The sequence below is a fragment of the Monomorium pharaonis genome, chromosome 6 (assembly GCF_013373865.1).
Source record: "Monomorium pharaonis isolate MP-MQ-018 chromosome 6, ASM1337386v2, whole genome shotgun sequence".
In the NCBI taxonomy this organism is placed as follows: Eukaryota; Metazoa; Arthropoda; class Insecta; order Hymenoptera; family Formicidae; genus Monomorium; species Monomorium pharaonis.
Window position 1 is genome coordinate 1 of NC_050472.1, and position 6,370 is coordinate 6,370.

General features: G+C 27.0%; 2 long non-coding RNA genes across 2 annotated transcripts; one reads left to right on the plus strand and one right to left on the minus strand.

The window, feature by feature from the left end:
• Window positions 1-1,636: 1,636 nt before the first annotated feature.
• On the minus strand, window positions 1,637-2,375 carry LOC118646044. The gene is made up of 2 exons (XR_004963676.1): window positions 2,008-2,375; window positions 1,637-1,925 (listed from the first exon to the last, which is right to left on the minus strand). It is a non-coding gene; the product is annotated as an uncharacterized LOC118646044 (long non-coding RNA).
• A 1,456-nt stretch (window positions 2,376-3,831) lies between these two features.
• On the plus strand, window positions 3,832-5,070 carry LOC118646165. Its single transcript, XR_004963728.1, has 4 exons — window positions 3,832-3,951; window positions 4,367-4,599; window positions 4,686-4,801; window positions 4,959-5,070. It is a non-coding gene; the product is annotated as an uncharacterized LOC118646165 (long non-coding RNA).
• The last annotated feature ends 1,300 nt before the right edge of the window (window positions 5,071-6,370 follow it).

The following is a 6,370-nucleotide window of genomic DNA, read 5'->3' on the forward strand; positions in this document are numbered from 1 at the left end:
CTTTGATTTTTTTTTTTTTTTTTTTTGTTTTTTATGCAAGCTATGCAATATTTTTACTCTTATTCTTCTACTTGCCTCGTGGGTGAATCATTATGACAATACTTGCCGAGGTTTTTGTAGATTCACAAAAAATTTGATTTTTTAATTTTATTACACTGCTGGAAGAAATGTCTAAATTATGTCGCCATAAAATCATTACAATAGACGCATTTCAAAATTTATACTTTTGTTTTTCTTTTTTTGTAAGTTTATACTGTATTATTCGATCATGATTGATATAAAAAATAAAATTGACTTCTTTATTTTTACTTGCCATTTTACGCAACTTTTCAGCACATCCTCCTGGAAATCATAAAATCCTCACTAGATCTTTCATTACAATGTTTGGTTTCCAAATAACGCGCTTATTGTATTTGCAGAGTGGGCGAAAATAAACAAAATTTTTTTGTTGCTTGAAGACCACGTGATAATGTTAGTAATTAATTCAGATTTATCACAGCCACTATTCAGAATATTAAATTTAGTTGATCATATTTATTTCGTTCAGATACATTACTTATTAATGCTATTTTCTGAGTTTGTTGTTACTCCTGTTTATTAGTTTCAAACTTTTAGTTTATTTGGTATATATTCACTAGTAATATCTTGTGTTACATTTGGTCATAACTATCGTCATTGCTACCATCTAAAATAAAAACAAAAAGTTGTATTAAAAACCAAAAATTATTCCTAGCACTTTAATTTTCTTAGTGAATATAAATTAACTTTACATATAAATAATATTACTAATTGCATTACTAATTATATTTGAAGTTTTTACTTTTCAAAAAATTTGTTTTTATTGTACTACTTAATATATCTTGATAAATTTGAATGTAATGACGTTGTTTTTCAAATAGTTACATTTTTTCTCGCATATTTTTTTTATTTTCTTTTTTATTAATTTTCTAAAAAAATTGTTTTTAAAATAATGGTACCTTGGTTTATTATATTACAAATATCAGTAACTTCTCTTTTTTAAATTATTATTGCAATCATTATTCAAATGTGTTGTAATTTCTTATCATGTATGTTTTGGCAACGGAATGTAAAATGTTTTTGTTTTGCATGTTTTTAGTCATTAAATTTCATGTTGTGTGACAGTAAACTGTGTAAAATCTCATCTTCATCTTGTTGAGAATATACAATTGTTTCGTTGACTTTTTGGCAGTATACCACCTTTCTGAATATTACAATTTCTGTTTCAATTTCAAATGTCTGCTTTGATAGTATATTCATTTGCTAGTTTTATTTAAAGAAATATCATTTATTATATTATCTTCGCAATCGGAGGACATACAACATCATTGGAATCAAATAATTCCTCATTTCATTATTTTAAAAATCATTTTAATTTGATCTAGAAAATTAAAAAAATTATTAAAATATTTATAATTGTTACATTAATTTAAATTGTAAAGGATAGACATTTTAAACTTACCTTTAATATTATGCATTAAGACCAGAAGAATTATCTTCAATTGTGTTTCTATATGCATCCTTTTTCTCTAATGTAGTTTTTCTTAATAACAGCTTTTTGTTATATTTAGTATTGGTAAGATTTTATTTCAATAAATCGTATATAATTTTTATTTAAGTTTATGTCCCTTGATTTATTATTTATGTTGCAACTTGTTGATTGATTAGTACTAAGAAATTTGCATATTTCAGTTCAGATTTGTCAAAGAGATTATATAAGCTTGAATCTATAATGTTACTTATATCGCTGCTTGATGTGTTAGTTTTATTATTGTATTCTGTATTTTCGCTACTGAAAAATTGTTGCTACTTCAGTATCAATGTTTTTTCAGTACCAATACTGACAGTACTTTTCAGTATATAATTATAATTTAAAGAATCTTTTTATCCATTATTTCTTCTGGATACTGTAATTAAATATATAATTAAAAAATAATCTTGAATGTATAAAATGCTCAATATGAAAGTAATTTTATAATAATTTCCTACATTTTGATTGTTCCCCTCAATACTTCCTTTTTTACAGATTTCTTTGTTTTTACTACAACAGTTTTAATTCCTTGCCTCTTATAATCATTTATAATATCTATAATTTAATTGATATATTACGTATTTTAATTTCTTTTGTACTCGCCGTGGTTGTATCGAACGAAATCTTTGTATTATTTGTAATTGCTGTTAATGCCTATACAAAAATAAGACACGTATAACAATTTCTAAAAAGCTTATTAATTATAAAAGCATTACATTAATACGTGTTTCTGAACTACCAGGTTATGTTTTCCATCTTGCGTGTTCCAAAAAATTATATATATATATAATGTTTGTTCATTTCGCTGCACTACTAGGGTGCGTTCCGTTTCACGCATAATACGCATGATGCATCGTTCATCCTTGTTGTTCGTCAAACGTTAAACAAGGATGAACAATGCATTAGCCCTAGGGCTTGATTCTTGAATTTATTCGCAAGAAAAACGTATGCGCAAATATCCGCTCTAACAGAAAAGTTGCAAGTTATGGTTGAAAGCCATACGATAGCCAATAAATTTTCAACTTTTCTGTAATAAGAACAGAATTTGCGAATACGTTTCTCTTGCGAATGAATTCAAGAATCGAGCCCCTAGTCTACAATGAAGGATTTAAGCTTTAAGCCGTAAGAAACTGCCAATCACAGTAGATTTTTATAAGAATACTCGATTGTGATTGGTTAATTCTTGCGGCTTAAAGCTTAAATCTTTATTGTAGACGAGGGCTTATGCGCATCATGCGTTGAAACGGAACGTAGCCCTATACAGATGCAGTAAGGTCCGCCGCATAGACTTTTGCACATAGACAGTAAGTATAGACCGAGCATCCACTGTATAAGGGTTGATGCATACGAAAAGAAAGACAAAAAATATAATGCTTGGTCTACAATGTCAGCAAGAGTAATGGAGTAGGAGTAAGAAATAAGAAATATGAAATGAGATTTGCCCATTTCGTTTACTCCCGGTTTTTAATGGTTAATTGTTACTTTTACTCCTTACTCTATTACTCCTGCTGACATTGTAGACCGAGCATGAGATGAGTTTCTCTCTTTTTAATGCCGGAGAAGTGCTCCCCATTTCTCCGTCATTAAAAAGAGAAAGAAACTCATCTTATATTTTGTCTTTCTTTTCGTATGCAGTGTTTCTTTACGCGTGTACAGTGGATGCTCGGTCTATACTTACTATAGGTGAGTTTTTAATTCATCGATTACTCAATCGCACGGTGCGCAAATAAATTTTTTACAGAGCAAAGTTGCATCTGCGCATAATGTGATTGATCAATCGAAATTAAAAAACTCACTTTATGTCTATGCGTTTGCATAACGCATAGTGCATGACGCATAAAAGAATTAATCAATCAGAGTCGTATATTTTCTCTTCAGGATAAAGATAAAGACCCTTGACTGGTTAATTCTCTTGTGCGTTATGTATTTTGTGTTATGCAGAAATTTGTGCGGCGGCCCTATAACTTATTGCAGCTGTATAATATATATATAATAGTGCAGTAAAATGAACAGATTATATAGAGAATTTTTTGGAACACGCAAGATGAAAAATAGGTAGCAAACGGAGCGGAGTGTGATCGCTCTCAGTGATTCTTTACTATGATTGGTTTCTGCTTCTAATTCTAACTAATTAAAGGCCAGAGCAATCATGTTAGAGAATCACTGAGTGTCACCAATACGGTCTGTCTGCTGAACGCGCCCATATGACCTGATAGTTTAGAAACATGTATTGATGTAATGTTTCTTATATGTAAAAAATTAACGTTGGTGGTACGAAAATAGAGGCAATGAATATATAAAATGTATAAAACAATATTTCTCGACATCTATAAAAATGTCGTAAAGATTTATTAAGTTTTCTCTTCGTAAGTTTCAAGAAAGCATAAAAATGCCGAAGACACGTAAGAATTTAACTAACCTATTAATTTATATTTTCTCATATAAATATAATAACAATGTTTCGTAAGTTCTCTGGTGAAAATGTAAAATCGGAGCGTAAGTCGAATGTAAAGAGAGAGTAATAGAAGCGTTAACAAACCTTCTACGAAGCGCAAATTGAAACAATGAAATGTAAAAGAAGCGTTAACGCTTCTTTTACATTTCATTGTTTCAATTTGCGCTTCGTAGAAGGTTTGTTAACGCTTCTATTACTCTCTCTTTACATTCGACTTACGCTCCAATTTTACATTTTCACCAGGGTTATAGTATATTTTTAATAAAATCAGAAAGAATTTGTTTCAATACAGTCTCTAATAAAGTGCAATATTTTGATGCAAATTTTTTAGAAATTGTTATACAAGTGTTATTTTTATATAGGAATTAAAAAACTATTTAGAAATAATACAGAGATAAATAGTTTGATGCAACCAATGGCGAATAAAAAGAAATTAAAATACGCATATATCAATTAAATTTAGTAGATATTATAAAAGATTATAAAACGCAAAGGACAATTTCTGAGGCTGCTGTAATGAAAAACGAAGAAAATCAATTTAACACCAATAGAAAATCTGTAAAAAAAGCAAATATGGAAGAAAAACAACCAAAATGTAAGAAATTATTATAAAATCACTTTCATAATTGAGCATTATATATATATTCACGATTACATTGTTAATTATATTTTTAATTACAGTATATAAAAGAAATAATGGATAAGAAAGATTCTTTAAATTATAATTATGTACTGAAAATACTGTCTGTACTGATACTGAAAAAATAGTATACAATGATAATATCAATATATCCAACGTAAGTAATATAAATAGTATTTCTATTTTTTTTAATAAGAATATACATATAGTAATGAAATATTCCATAATTAAAAGAAAAAATGAAAAACTATAAATGTTTTACTATTCCAATTCAAACTTACAATACGAACTGTACTGTACATATAATATTTCAGCTACATAATGTAAATGCAACTGTTAACAATTTTGCTGCAAATAGCAACAACAAAGAAAATATTTTGGATAGCAATGAAATAAAACACAATAATAAAACTAACACATCAAGCATCGATATAAGTAACATTATAGATTCAGCTAATCTCTTTGAGAAAATCTGAACTGAAATATATGAATTTCTTAGTACTAATCAATCAACAAATTGCAACATAAATAATAAATCAAGCGATATGAATTTAAATGAAGATTATATACATAATAATATTACTGATATTGAAAATGAAATCTTACCAATACAAAATACAAACAAAAAAAGTCATTATTAAGAAAAACTACATTAGAGAAAAAGGATGCATGTGAAAACATAATTATAGATAGTTCTTCAGGTCTTAATGTACAAATTAAAAGTAAGTATAAATGTTATATCCTTTACAATTTTAATAAATGTTGTAACAATTATAAATATTTTAACAATTTCTTTTATATTTGAGATCAAATTGAAAATAATTCTAAGAATAATGAAGTGAGAAATTATTTGAATCCAAATGGATATTATATGTCCTCTGATTGCGAGGATAATATAATAAATGATGTTTTTTTAAATGAGACTAGTAAATTAAATAAACAATTAAAACAGACATCTGAAACTGAAATAGCATATTGTGATATTCAGAAAGGTGATACTACTGTCAAAGAGTCAAAAAAACAATTGTGTAGTTCTCAACAATTAGATAAAGATTTCACCCAGTTTACGATCACAGAACAAGAAGAAAGTTTAATGACTAAAAACAACGGAATGCAAATCAAAAATATTTTACCTTCTGTTTCCAAAAACATGCATGATAAGGAAATCACAACATATTTGAATAATGATTGCAATAATAATTCAAAAAGGAAGTGTATAATTACTGAACATGTTAGATATAGTAAACCAAAGTATATTATTTTAAAAGCAAATTCAAAAGAAATTAATGAAAGAGAAAATAAACAAGAAATACTTACATGTCCTGAGAGAAAGAAACATAAGCAATCTAACGATCTGAAAAATAACGTATCATATTCAAATTTCTCAAGTTATAGTAAGTATTATAATAAAAACAATAATAAATTTTTAAAGTAAAGACTTCGAATATAATTAGTAATGTAATTATTAATGTTATTTATATGTAAAGTTTACTTATATTCACTAAGAATATTAAAGTGCTAGGAATAATTTTTTGTTTATAATACTTATTTTTGTTTTATTTAAGATGATAGCAATGGTGATAATTCATGGACAAATGTAACTCAAGATACTACTAGCGAATATATACCAATGAAACTGAAAGTTTAGAAATTAATAAAACAGGAGTAACAACAAACTCAGAAAATAGTATTAATGAAGTAAGTAATGTACCTGAAAAAAAGAAAT